Source organism: Nannospalax galili, unplaced genomic scaffold, assembly GCF_000622305.1.
Source record: "Nannospalax galili isolate Female #2095 unplaced genomic scaffold, S.galili_v1.0 scaffold1463, whole genome shotgun sequence".
NCBI lineage: Eukaryota > Metazoa > Chordata > Mammalia > Rodentia > Spalacidae > Nannospalax > Nannospalax galili.
Window position 1 is genome coordinate 1,019,696 of NW_008349596.1, and position 13,979 is coordinate 1,033,674.

A 13,979-nucleotide genomic window follows, 5' to 3' on the forward strand; every position below is an offset into this window, starting at 1 on the left:
GCTTTAATCCTTGGAAAACATAAAGATTAAGAAAATAAATTAGGGGCTGGAGAGATGGCTCAGCAATTAAGAGCACTGGATGCTGTTGCAGAGGACCCAGATTTGGTTCCCAGCACCCACATGGTGGTTAACAACTATCTATAATGGTTTCAGTGAAACTGATGCCCTCTTATGTCCTCTGTGGACATTGCACCCATGGGTGCACCTTCATACATACAGGCAAAACACTAATACACATAAAATAAAAATACTACATAGAGGCTAGAGAGATGGCTCAGTGGTTAAGAGCACTGGCTGCTCTTGCAGAGGACCTGGGTTCAATTCCCAGAACCCACATGGCGGCTACCAACCATCCTTAACTCCAGTTCCAGGGAAATCTGAAGCCCTCTTCTGATCTCCGTGGCATTGCACGACACAGGTACACTCACATACATGCAGACAGTACACTCATACTCATAAAAAAATAATAATAAATAAAATATTTTTAAAAATACATACATAAAATTAAAGAAAAAAGAAAAGAAGCTATTTTATTTTTTGGAATCCCTTAATCCTAGCTAGGCATGATAGCTCATGCCTATAATCTGCATATGTGGATGAGGCAGGAGAATTGCTGCATGTTCAAGGCTAGCCTGAATAACAGAGTGAGACTCTCTCAAAAGAAAATCAAGCCAAAAAATTACTTTTATCAATTCCCTTAAACAACAAAACTAAAATGTCTTGGACATAATCAGGTGACATTTCCTTGGCCTTGCGTCTCAGATCCCAATTGTCCACAAACTATGTGACTCAGGGAGGCTGTTTTCTTACCAAAGATTTTGAGGAAAAAGGAGATGCTTTGCAATGTTTGGGTCAGTACCAGAATTCAGTTTCTGGGCCGCCCTTTGCCTTCTTCTTAAGGAACTCTCTGACCTCTGCCTTTCCTCTGTTTCCTCGTCATTGTAATAGAAAAGTGAATAAGTGTTCAGCTTCAACTGTGACAAATGTCCATGGTGGTGGTCTCAGTGCCCAAGGTCTCCCCACATAGGATCCTGCTGCATTATGGGGTCAAAGGAGCCTTTAGCCAGGCTGGAATCGGCAAAGCCAGAGTCATTATAGGACCTCACAACAAAGAGGTGTCCTGTGGCTCCATAGCACTCCCTGACATGCTCGGACCCCTCTAACATTCTCCTGGCTTTCTGCTGACTTCATAGACATGTCTGTCCATTAGCCTTGCACATTTCACTGGCTATAGTTTACAGTGAGTTTCAGAAATATGATAGAGACATAGGGAGGAGAAGTTTGAGGAGAGGAGAAAATGAAGGCCACTGGGAATGGAGAAACGGGGTCTGATTATATCATAAAAACTTGCCCAACTTGGATAGAATTAATTTATAGCCAGGGTCTCCCGTGTCTCATAGGCTGGCCTGGAGTTCATTATACATCTTAGGCTTCCCCAGAACTCAATCTGTCATCCAGGCTGGCCTCAGAATCCTCCTCCTCAGACTCTCGAATGCTGGGATTACAGGTGTGTGCTACCTTGCTTGCCTTATCTATTCTTTCAGCAAATAAGGTGTCTCTGTGTGCCTGTCATGGGTAGGTTACAGATGAGAACAGAATTAAGTTGGCTTTTGTCTTCTGTCCCTAGTAGGAAAGGCACACAAGGAATAAGCCAGGGGGAAAGCCACTACTTTTCTTGAGAATGGGTTGAATTTTTTTTTTCCAGCCTTTTCTTTATGCATATTGCTAAACTTTTTTTTTTTACATTTTTCATTGAGTTTTTTGTCTATTTCACATAGACAATCAATCTTCCCCACTGGCACCCTCCCATAGCCTCCCCCTCCCCCCAATGGAATTCATACATTCTGTCATTTGTCTTAAGGCCTATTGTGTCAAGTTAGTGTGCCCGGACGTCCTTCAGTGCAAGTTCATCTACTGAGGTCTACTCAGCCTATCTAGAATTCCTCACTTTAGGAAGATCAGCTCTTCCTCACCCAGAAGTAATCAGTTGCCAGTATTTCTTCAGCTAAGATTGGGGCCTGCTGTCCATTTCCCCAGTTCTGTGCTGGGATTTTGTCTGTCTGAGTTTGCATGGGTCTTGTGCATGCTGACACCATTGCTGCAGGTTCATATGAGCAGGTCCCAGGAGCCTGTAGGACTCTATTTCTGTATGGTCCTGCACCTCCTCCCTGGCTCTTACAATCTTGCTGCCTCTCTTCCGTGATGGTCCCTGAGCCCTGGGTGGGTGAAGTTTAATACAGGAGTTCTGTCCAAGGACCAGCAATCTGCAGATTCTTAGTCTCTACACTTTGGCCATTTGTGACCTTTTGTGTTCCTGGCCCTCTGTTACATGAGGGAATGTTATTAATGTGAATTGAGATATCCATTACTGTCCTCTTTACTCCTTGTTCTATGCTCTGTGAGCCTTAGGTGTAGAGGTTGCATTGTAGATGTGCCACTTCACAGACACACAATATCTGTGTGTGACCAGTTGTAGTACTCTGTAATCGTCTCCATTTGATGCAAAAGAAGATTCTTTGATGAGTGGTGACTGGGATATTTGTCTGTAAATATAAGGATACATATTTTGCACATAGTAAGAAATTATATTAGTCTAGGGATGTGACAGTTTGAGGGTTTTCACTAAGATCTATGACCTCTCCAGCCATGTATATTTGGCTATGTTTACAGTAGTGATTAAATATTCTGAACGCTCTGTGGCAACCATATGGACAGTTACACCTCCACGGCTCACAGCTTCCTGGTGTCCGGGTCTGCAGTAGTAGGTTTCCACTGAAATGCGTGACTGGCAGGTTTGCAAGCATCACTGGCTAGTTTCTTTCTTTTTCAAAAAAGAAAGCTTTATAATTCTAGTTTAAATCTTGTTAGTAGTGAGATGTCCTCCTAGTGCTGTTAAGAAGACCTTAGTAGGCTTGTTAAATAAATTAAACAACTGTGTGATGGTTAATTTTGATCATAAATTTTGGACTTGGAATCACCTAGGAGACACACCTTTGTGCCAATCTGTGCCAGTGTTTCCAGAAGGTTGAACTAAGGAGGAGAGACCCACTCTGCATGCGGGCAGCACATTCTGTGACTTCCTAGACTCCATGAAAAGGAGAAGAAAGCTGAGCACCAGCACCTGCCACATCTGACCTATTCTCCCTGCCACACTGTCCACAGCGGACTACACCCTGGAGCTGTGTGCAAAACAAACCCTTCCTTCCCTCGCTGCCTTTGTCAGGTATTTTGTTTCAGCAACAAGAACAAATGCACGCTGATATGACTTCCTCTCTAGCGGGCTCTGTGCACTTGTCCTGCATCAGAGGCTGCTTTAAGGTCTTCTCACATATGGCTGGTTCTCCTTTGGATTCCTGCCCAGGGGTGTTCCTGCACCTGCCTGGCAGCCACGAGGCTTTCTGCAACAACTCAACTGAGAGGAGCAGGTCAGGTGAGTGCTCACTTCTTTGAGTGGTGTCCCAAGACTGATTTCAATGAGAGGAGCAACTTGGAGCCTAGCTCACCTCATGGTGGATGCAGGAGATGATGAGGTATATGAATTAAGGTGAAGTGTATTGGAAGCAGAGAAGGTGATTAGAAGGAGCAGGAATGAAGTGGATGGTATTCTAGGAGATGGGCTGCCAAGTCTCCTGAAGATAGATAAACAAACACCTCTGCCATGTGGGTAAAAGTGCCTTTCCACAGTGTGGTGGATAGTAGGATTACATACAGAGTTAATAATAGTAATAATAGATGAATAAGTTGCTTGGAATGATCTGTATGAAATCAATAAATTAAAAAATGAGTTATATTTGAGGAAGAAGCATAAAAATTTGCTTCATGTTAATTAGTAGAGGTAAAAAATATTATCATTGAAATCTACCTGATGACTTTATATCCATGCTCAGGTGCCAAGGAGCTCAGAAAGTACCCGACTGTGACTAGTAATAATCAGATACATAGAGATTAGAGATGCATGTGCAAACATCTAAGTGTTACTTACATTAAAAAATGAGCTTTTAGCCAGGCATGGTGGCGCACACCTTTAATCCCAGCACTCAGGAGGCAGAGGCAGGTGAATCTTTTTGAGTTCAAGGCCAACCTAATGAGTCTGTGGGATTTCATTCATCTGTCATATAAGTTAAGGCCTATCTATTGAAAAGTGGAGATAATGGACAACGTTATCTGGTTCCTGATTTTTGTTTTTGGTCTTTTTGAGACAGGGTCTCCCTGTAGACCCAGCTGTCGTGGATTCACTATGGAGACCAGGCTGGCATCGAACTCACAGAGGTCCACCTGCCTCTGCCTCCCGAGTGCTGGGATTAAAGGCGTGCACCACCATGCCCGGCCTTCCTTAATATTTTTTTTAGCTGTGTCCTGTAACACAGTGCGTTTCTCCTCACCATTCCTGGTTACAAGCTTCCTAAGTCGGTAGTCTATAACTTAATGCCCTCAGAGTTTCTCCAAGTTTTGTCTCCTCTTCTCTGAATTTTTTTCTTCTTGTTCCTTTCTGCAGTACCTTGACATATGTCAGGAATCTTGCTTTTAGAAGATCAAAGGAAAAGAAAAATCAAATTTCTCCCATACCCTTGTCCTTTGTTTAGGTCAAACATCAACATTATTTTTATATTTACTTAAGACAGATCATTAAAATCACTTCAAAGCTTTTAGACCAAAATGCGTGCAGTGAAGCCTTGTGAAGAGAAAATTACTTTCCAATGGTATCGGAGAAGACAGTTGTTAGGTCTTCAAAATGATGTTACATTAATTCAACAAGAGTATCTTAGAGCTGCCGAGTCAGAGGACAGGATGATATTTTGATCTTAAGATAAAAGGGCAATTCTAAGTAGCTAATTACGCACAGCACTCATTATCTGTGCTGGTGTGCATGTTAAGTTTCCACTAAGAATATCAAAGCCAAGTTCCACTTGCTACACCTTATTAAAGAGTTTTTCCTTCTGGTTTATATGCATTGAGTTATCTCCTTCCCCTCATAAACTGATGTTGAGGAACAAAGCCAGTAATGACTGTGGAGAAACAAGTTGACACTCCCGTGGCCTTATCTGATCTTTTAAAATATAGATATAATAGTTGTATTAACTCTGAGAATTCCATCTATGAATACAGTGCATTTTCATCATATTTACCCCCACACCTGGATTTTTAAAATTTATTTTAAAAATATTTTATTTATTTTTATTTTGATATGTATGAGTGTATTGCCTGCATGTATGTAGGTGCACTCATGTCATGCAATGCCCTCAGAGGTCAAAAGAGGGCATCGAATTCCCCTGAAACTGGGGTTACGGACAGTTGTTAGCTGCCATGTGGGTACTGGAATGCAAACCTGGGTCTTCTGCAAGAACAACCAGTGTTCTTAACTGCTGAGCCATCTCTCTAGCCTCTTTAAATGTATTTTTTGTGTGTATGTATGTGTACATGTTTGTGTGAGTGTATGGGTGCACGAGCACGGTGTGCACATGTGTGTAGAGACCAGAGGTCAAATCAGGTGTCTTCCTCTATCACTTTCCCCTTTATTTTTTTTTTACTTTTTAATTTTTTGGTCTTTTGAGACAGTTTTCCTGTAGCCCAGCTGGCCTGGAACTCACTATATAGACCAGACAGGTGCCTTGATATCACAGAGATCTGCCTGTCTTTGCCTTCCAAGTTCTGGGATAAAAGGCATGCACCACTATGACTTTATTTTTTGAGACAGTGAACCTGGAGCTCTGTGATTTAGTCAGACTAGCCAGCCAGTGGGCTCCAGGAATCTTGTCTCTGCCTCCCAGTCCTGGGTTACAAGCACATGCCACTATACCTGGCTTTTATGTGGGAGCTAGGGATCTGAATTCAAGTCCTTATGCTTCTGTGGCAAGGACTTTACTAACGCGTCATTTCCTCAACCCCTTTTATGTGATTTTAATAAGGTATTCAGAAGTGGAAATGGGTTTCATATGACATCAGAAGACCTACTTTGGAGATGGTACATGCCTGTATCTCAGTACTCAAGAGGTTGAGGCAGGACGATCTCCAGTATGAGCCCAGTACTCCACATGAAAGTACACAGCACCTGAGATACTTAGGAAGTTAGTCTCTTTTCCTCTTTGAGGTTAGAGGAATGAAAAGACTACTTACCACATAAGAGTCTGCATTGAAATTCAGGGCCTGTGATGGTTGATGTTGTCAACTTTACAGAATGTACAATCATCTGAGAGATGGGCCTTGGGCATGCCTTTGAGGGGTTATTATTATCTTGATTAGGTTAATTGATGAGGGAAGACCAGTCCATTGTAGGCGGCACTCTTTCCTTGGCTGGGATCCTGGACCGTATAAAGAGAAAGTGAACTGAGCACCAGCATTCATCTCTCTCTCCTCCTGACTGTGGATACCATGTACCACCTGCCTTAAGCTCATGTCACCTTGACTTCCATACCATAATGGACCCGTGACACTGGATGAACCTCTTTTCCCTTGTAATGGCTAATCTTGGTGTCAACTTACCACACCTGGGAAGAGGGAGCATCAGTTGAAGAATTGTCTCCATCAGCTTGGCCTGTGGGTATGTCTGTGGGGCATTTTCTTGATTGCTGATTGATGTGGGAGGGTCCGGCCCACTCTGGGCCTGGGCTGTATGAGAAAGCTGGTAAGCAGTGTTCTTTCACAGTCTCTGCTTCAGTCCCTGTGCCTCAGTGTTAGATTGTGACCTGGGAGCTGTGAGTTGAGATAAGCCCTTTCTGAACTGGCTCAGCAAAACTTGCCTAAGTTACTCCATTTTGTTCAGAGCCATTTCAGCAGCAACTTTGCTCCACCAGAAGGAAAAGGGGGGCAACCTTGGGCCTTGGAAAATTGCCCTCGCCATGAATCACGGAATGTGCTAATTCCAGACATTATATTTTTGCTAACCAGCTTGTTTTCGCTTCTGTAACCTGCTGGCTGCCTTGGGTCGCCCTGACACAGGGCACAAGACCACCCTTGTTATTCTGTTATTGCACGACCACCTAGAGGTTATTTACCTTGACTGTCTTATTTTACTTGTTATGGCTAAAGCAGTTGGCTAGTTTTTAATGTCACAAAGTTGAGTGCCAAGTTATATGACTGTATCACTTATCTGTACAATGATTGGTTGTTAATAGAATCAAAATACTGCTATGTTGTACAAACCTGATTGGTTCACAAATGTCCTGTTTTAATAATAATTCTGTAATCCTATAAAAACTCTGACTTAACAATCATCAGGCTGCTTCTACTCCCGAGATAGACAGCCCGGCCGATCGAAAATTAAAATTTACCTTGCTATTTTTCTTAAAGTGGTGTTGGTGATTTTTTTACAAACTCTGTCCTATAACACTTTCCTCCTTAGGGTGCTCTTGGTCATGGTGTTTATCAAACAACAGAAGGCTAACTACAACATCCCTAAGTTGCTTTTGTCCAGATTATTTTATCTCAATAACAAGAAAAGGAATTAAGACAGGGCCCAAACTTGGTGTTGGTTCTTGCTATGTCCAATGCAGAGTCCAGTCACTACTCTGGATGCATCTTTCTTATGGAGGAATCAGCGTGAGAGGACTGAGCAAAAACACATGAGTTCCCTTCAAGTCCTGGCTTAGAACCGGGTGATGTCTCTTCTCTACACAGGCACATCAGGTGGTGTGACAAAATATGAACCACCTCCAGCAGGAGGAGCTGCAAAGCCACATGGAAAAGGACAGGGTCAGAGAGGGAGGGGTGAAGAAGACAGAGAACCACGTGCAGTCTCTCAGCAAAGCAAACAGCCTCTGGACCACAGAATGAGGGAACTGGGTCAGTCTAGGCTAGCCTGCTAAGGAGCAAGGAGCAGTCGTCTATGAACTGAGACAACAGGAAGGGGTGTGTGGACAGAATGGACAGTGTACTGATAAAGTGTCTGTCATTTCATATCTACTCCGCACTGAACAGATAGATGGGACAGTAAGTCAACACAGTACAGCGTCCTCGGCAGCGTCAGAAAAACAGTTCTGAGAACAGCTGGACCTTTCTCAGCCCCGTTGGGTTTGACCCAGGGACTTAAGGTGCCCAATATGCAACTGCCACCAGAAGTCAAGATGAGACAGTTGTTCCACACCAGTGGAGATTAAAGATGCAGACACTCACTCACTGTACAAATAAAGTGGAAGCAAGATTTGTTAAGAGAAATGAAGGAAAACCTAGAGAAACTTCTGAGTGGGAGGGATTCCCAGGAGAGGAAAAGGCCATTCAACTTCCTTGTTTTGATAGGACTTAAGGCAGGAACTGGACAAAGACAGAGGTTAGTTAGCCACTTAGAGGGCTCCATGCCCTATGCATGTTCCCATGGACCAAGCAGGGAGATGATCGTGCTCTGGTCACATGCCGCCCATCTAGGTAGGGGTGATTGAAGCCCCCCTTTGCTCATCTCTGACTCCTGCTTAGTTAGCTACCAACCTTGACTGCTAATTGTTGGTCTGCTAGTTGTCAGCCTTGCAGGTGTCTTGCTGTCTGTTAATTATACTGAGTTCTCTTTGTTCTCATAGTAATGTGGTCAGCTTGTAGTTATCACAGCTACCAAAACAGAGCTGAGTTGTTCTTTGCTGCTTCATGTATAACTCCTTGTTCAGGCAACAGTCTAGGGGTCTCTTTCTTGAAAGAGTGGAGGATTTTTAGAAGCCATCCTCACTTACAATTTAGTCTGTTATTATTAGCTGCATTAGAAGCAACAGTGTGAAAGGGTAATACTGCCTGGTGTATGCTGCCAGGGGAGGGGGCGCTCATGGAAGCAGGCTGGCTGGTCTGCTGACACTGGCCTTGCCCCTCAGAGCCCCTCTCTGCCTATTACCAGGTCAGCATGGCTATTTCAAACCCAACTGAAAACCCTCTTACTCCTCATCCCTAACATTCTCAACCTTACCATTTAACCCTTAAATTCCTTTTAACCCCAACATCTGGTCTCAATAACATATAAGATCAACTTGTAGTTTTTACCATGAGGCCTTTTCCCTTACTGTTAGATTTTTAGAAAATAAAAGGAAAGATAGAGGAGTAGGAGACAAGAAACCAGAGCCAGACCTGCAACAGGCAAGGAACATATCTTCCTTTATACAAAGAAGATAAGTGAGAGGTAGAGGCTGTTCATGGGAACCAAGCTTCTACAAATAGCAAAGAAAACGGGGGTGGGGGGGTTCATACCAGGGTTGTGGGACACAGCTGCACTTAGTGGGGAGTTGAGTTAGTGTCCTTGGAGTGATTGAGGGTCTCCTTCTCAAGATTATTTCCCCAGAAACTGGCAGGAGTGTTAGCTACGGCCTTAGAGGAGACAGGTGGGCTCCACAAATACCTCCTCTCAGTTCCAGAGTGACCACCTGATAAAGTGTGAGCAGAGTCAAGCTTGAGCAAGGCCAGGGTACCAATTAAGGGCCAGTTTGACACTTTAAGGGGTTTATGGCTTTCCCTACTGAGGATGGTGGCTCTTCTCCAATTCATACATTCCATCACTACCTGCAGTGAGTGAGCTCCTACCTCACTGGTGAAAGTGACTTCTCTGTGGTCACTCACATACCCCTGGTATGTACAAATAGGCAGAGGGTGAATTACTTCCTGAAGAGCCATGATTCCCAGTGAATGGACACACAGGAATTTCATCTCACGAAGGACTTTCAGGATATCATGGTCCCACAACCTCTTGCTCGACTCTAAGAGGAGCACTGAGCCGACGTCATGAAGAATGAGCTCCCAGAAGTACAGGCCAGGGCCCTTTGGAGAAGGCAGAGTGTGGAGGGGAAGGCCGTGCTCTCTTGCATGGCGCTCTTTAGCTGCCCATGGATGCGGGGATATAAAGCAGGTCTGGGGGCGTCTTCTGCTCAGGAGAGTCTTCATTCAAAGCAAAAGGACCATGAATGAATGTGTTAGTCACTTTCCCACCACTGAGACAAATACCTGAGATAATTTAGGATTACAGATTCAGAGGTTTCAGTCTGCAGTTGCTGGCTCCATTGGTTCTGGTTTGTGGTGAGGCAGAATCACGTTGTTGAAAACAAGAAACAGACAGAAAGACAGGAAGGGACTAGGGTAAGACATGCCCCCAGTGACCTACTTCCTCCAACCAGGCCCCACCCCACCAAATTTCTATCACTATCCAATAATGCCATCAAATTGTGACTCTATCATGGATTAATCTGCTGAGAAGGTCAGAATCCTCAATGATTTGGATCCGCCAGCTGGGGATCAAGCTTCCACTACATGAACCTTTTCAGAGGACATTTAATATCTAAACCATAGCAATGACACTCAAGAGAAAGCAGGCTTCAGGCCCAGGACAGTCTGTGCTCCCTTGTGGCCATTGCCTACTGGGGCATCTGCTGGGTAGCAGGTGCTGGGCTGGGAAGGCTAACAGCAAAACCAGCAGCCAGATGAGTCCATAAGAGGACATACTGGGGACTGTGCTCAAAGGACATTGGGTGCTGATGGAATACATGGGGTTGGGAAGTCTAAGGAAGGTTTCAGTGAGGAGTCATTGCCCCCAAAGCAGGTTGAATGTATGTTCCAGAAAAGAACATAGGTTCGAGAAGAGGTTTACTTGCACAGGAAATGGGGGAATAAAGTGACCATAAACTCTAATGGGCAGGAGGGAGGTTGAAACCACAGATCAGTCTCTAACTTAATGAGGGAGAAAGATGAGAAGGGATTTGTGTGGAAGTGTATTAGTTACCCTCCTCACTGCTTTACCAAACACCTCACAGAAACAACTTAAGGGAGGAAGGTTTATTTTGGTTCACAGTTTAAGAAACAGAAGTCCAAGGCTGGGCATGGTGGCCTGTGCCTTTAATCCCAGCACTCAGGAAGCAGAGGCAGGAGGATCTCTGTGAGTTCAAGGCCAGCCTGGTCTACATAGTGAGTTCCAGGACAGCTGGGGCTATAGGGAGACTCTGTTTCAAAAAGACCAAAAACAAAAAACAAAACAAAACAAAACAAAAAACAGAAGTCCATCATGGAGGGGAGTAGGGAGGATAGGGTGGAGCCTCTCCGTCTGCAGAGGAGGAAGCAGGAAGTGGAGGCTTGTTCACATGGTGGCAGACAGGAGGCAGGTAGTGCTAAACAGGATTACCTTCAAAGGTCTGCCCCTGGTGACCTGCTTTCACCAGCCGGGCCCTACCTCCTAAAGGCTCCACAGCTTTCAAAATACCACAAGCTGGGATCTGAGCGTTTGAACTGTAGCCTTGGGGGGACACTTCAGATTTAAATCATAACAGAGAGAAGTAGAATATAAACTCGGAGATGAGAAATGGGTGGGTTGGGTGACAAGCTGGGATAAGATGAGCAATGAGGTACTTGGATTTGTGAGATCAGAGGAGATCCAGATGACATATGTTTTGCATTTATTATACGACATTTTTGTTGTTGATGATGTTGAGAAAGTCTCATTAAGTAGTCCTGGCTGGCCTGGTACTCAATAAGTAGCCCAGAGTTGGCCATCCTCATGGCAATCCTCTGCCTCAGCCTCCTGAGTGTTGGGATTACAGGCATGCCCCGCCACGTCTGCCTGGCTCTATTGTACAGCCCTGATATGATTGTGCATATTCATGGCTCAGAATCAACCCAACTGGTCTTCAGTTATGTTCATACTTTGGTCCTGAGTGTGGCTGGGAACCCATTATCCTAAGACACACCCTTCATTCCCTCCCCCCCCAGTACAAGTTACCAATGAATAGCTGTGCTCACACAATCTTGCAGAGTATCCCATCTTTCTACATCATTACATTGTGACTTTACAATGTCTTAGAATTCGAATTAGTTAAACATCTTGCTACAATATTCTATTCTTAAATTTTCTTCAGTGAATGGTTATGAATGGTCCCAGGTGAGACACTGAGGCAGGCCTGCACACTCATGCACAAACACACACCTGCCAGGCTGATGCTGATGGCGTGGAAGTATGTAAATATAGGGGAACCTGTAAGATGCAGGCCACCCCAAAGCACCCCAAGGCTCAGCCCACACAGGTATAGAAGGTTTCTCTTCTAGGAGACCTTTATCTTAAATTAGTTAAGACAAATAAAATAAGACCCTGCAGATACAGTTGAGGTTTTGTTCCTTTTCCTGGTTCCTTTCCTTTCTCTCTCTTTTGAGTTTTGTTTGTTTGTTTGTTTGTTTGTTTGTTTGTCTTTTTGAGACAGGGTCTGCCTGTAGTCCTAGCTGGCCTTGAACTCACAGAGATCCGTCTACCTCTGCCTCCCAAGTGCTGGGATTAAAGGCATGAGCCACCACAGCTGGCTCATTTTGGGTTTTTAAAAAAAAAGTTTAATTAATTAATTAATGGTCTTTTTGAGACAGGGTCTCCCTGTAGCCCCAGCTGTCCTGGAACTCACTATGTAGACCAAGCTGGCCTTGAACTCACAGAGATCCACCTGTCTGTTTCTCCCAAGTGCTGGGATTAAAGGCGTGTGCTACCACACCTGGCTATTTATTGTTTTTATTTTGTGTGTATGAGCGTATTGCCTGCATGTGTGTAAGCGCACCCATGTCTTGCATTGCCTGCGGAGGTCAGAAGAGGGTATAAGATCCTCTGGAACTGTAGTTATAGATGGTTGTAAGCCACCATGTGGTTCAGGGAACTGAACCTGGGTCCTCTGAAAGAGCAGCCAGTGCTCTTAATTGCTGAGCCATCTCTCTAGTGGGTGGTTTTTTTAATTAATTAATGAAGGCTCTGATTTAGCCACAGTGCACATGTGGAAGTTGGAGGACATCTTGCAGGAGTAGGTTCTCTCCTTCCTGCCATGTGAGTCCTGGGGATTGAATTCAGGTAGACAAGCTTCAGGTTTACCTACCTAGTTACCTTGCAAGCCCTTCATTTTGAGTTTATTTAAATTCACCTCTAAAGCTACCTATATATTGTTCTATAACTTGCTCTTTTCACTTATTATTATTTTGTTGTTGTTGGCCTTTTTGAAACAGGGTCTCCCTGTAGCCCCAGCTGACCTGGAACTCACTATGTAGACCAGGCTGGCCTTGAACTCACAGAGATTTGGCTGCCTCTGCCTCCAGAGTGCTGGGATTAAAGGCGTACACCACCACACCTGGCTTTATATTTTCTTTTTTCTTAAATTATTTTTGATTTAGTTTTATTTTATGTGTGTGAGTGTTATGCCTACATGTGCATAAGTGCACCAGTGCACCCATGTCATGTAGTGCCTGTGGAGGACAGAAGAGGGTGTCGGATCCCCTGGAACTGGAGTTATGGATGGTTGTTAGCTGCTATGTGGATGCTAGGATTTGAATCTAGGTCCTCTGCAAGAACAGTTAGTGCTCTTAACCACTGAGCCATTTCTCCAGCCTTAAACATTATATTTTCAATACTTGTCTTATTTGGTATATGCAAAACTATGTGTTAATTTTAACTGCTGTTTAGTATGAGACTATATACCACTGGACAAATGCGAATCTTTACATTATTCCAACTGATGGACACATATACATTATTTATCATTGTTTTTGAGTCAGGGTCTAGTGAAGCTAAGCTGGGTTTTGAACTTGCTATATAGACAAGTGTCCTACTTTGGTTTCTATTGCTGTGATAAAACACTGACCAAAAGCAGGTCTGGGTAGTGGTAGACACAGAGAAGGACAGTGAGGTATCTAATAATAAAATATCACACAAAAGCACTCGGGAGGCAGAGGCAGGCAGATCTCTGTGAGTTCAAGGGCAGCCTGATCTACATAGCGAGTTCCAGGACAGCTGGGGCTACAGGGAGACCCTGTCTCAAAAAGACCAAAAAAAAAAAGGAAATTGTTAAAGGGGCTTCCCACCTGTAAGCTTGGGAACTTAAACTTTTCACTCCTGGTTATGGTTTTTCTGTATAAAAGCTTACCCACTGGGGGCGGAAATGGGGGCACCTTAAGTGGGAAAACCATGATGGAGGGGTGAGACAATGCTAGAGATAAATAATGCCCAGCTAGTTTTGAGTTTTGAAGGGAACCATATTACTCCTACAACCTACTGACAAATTATACAT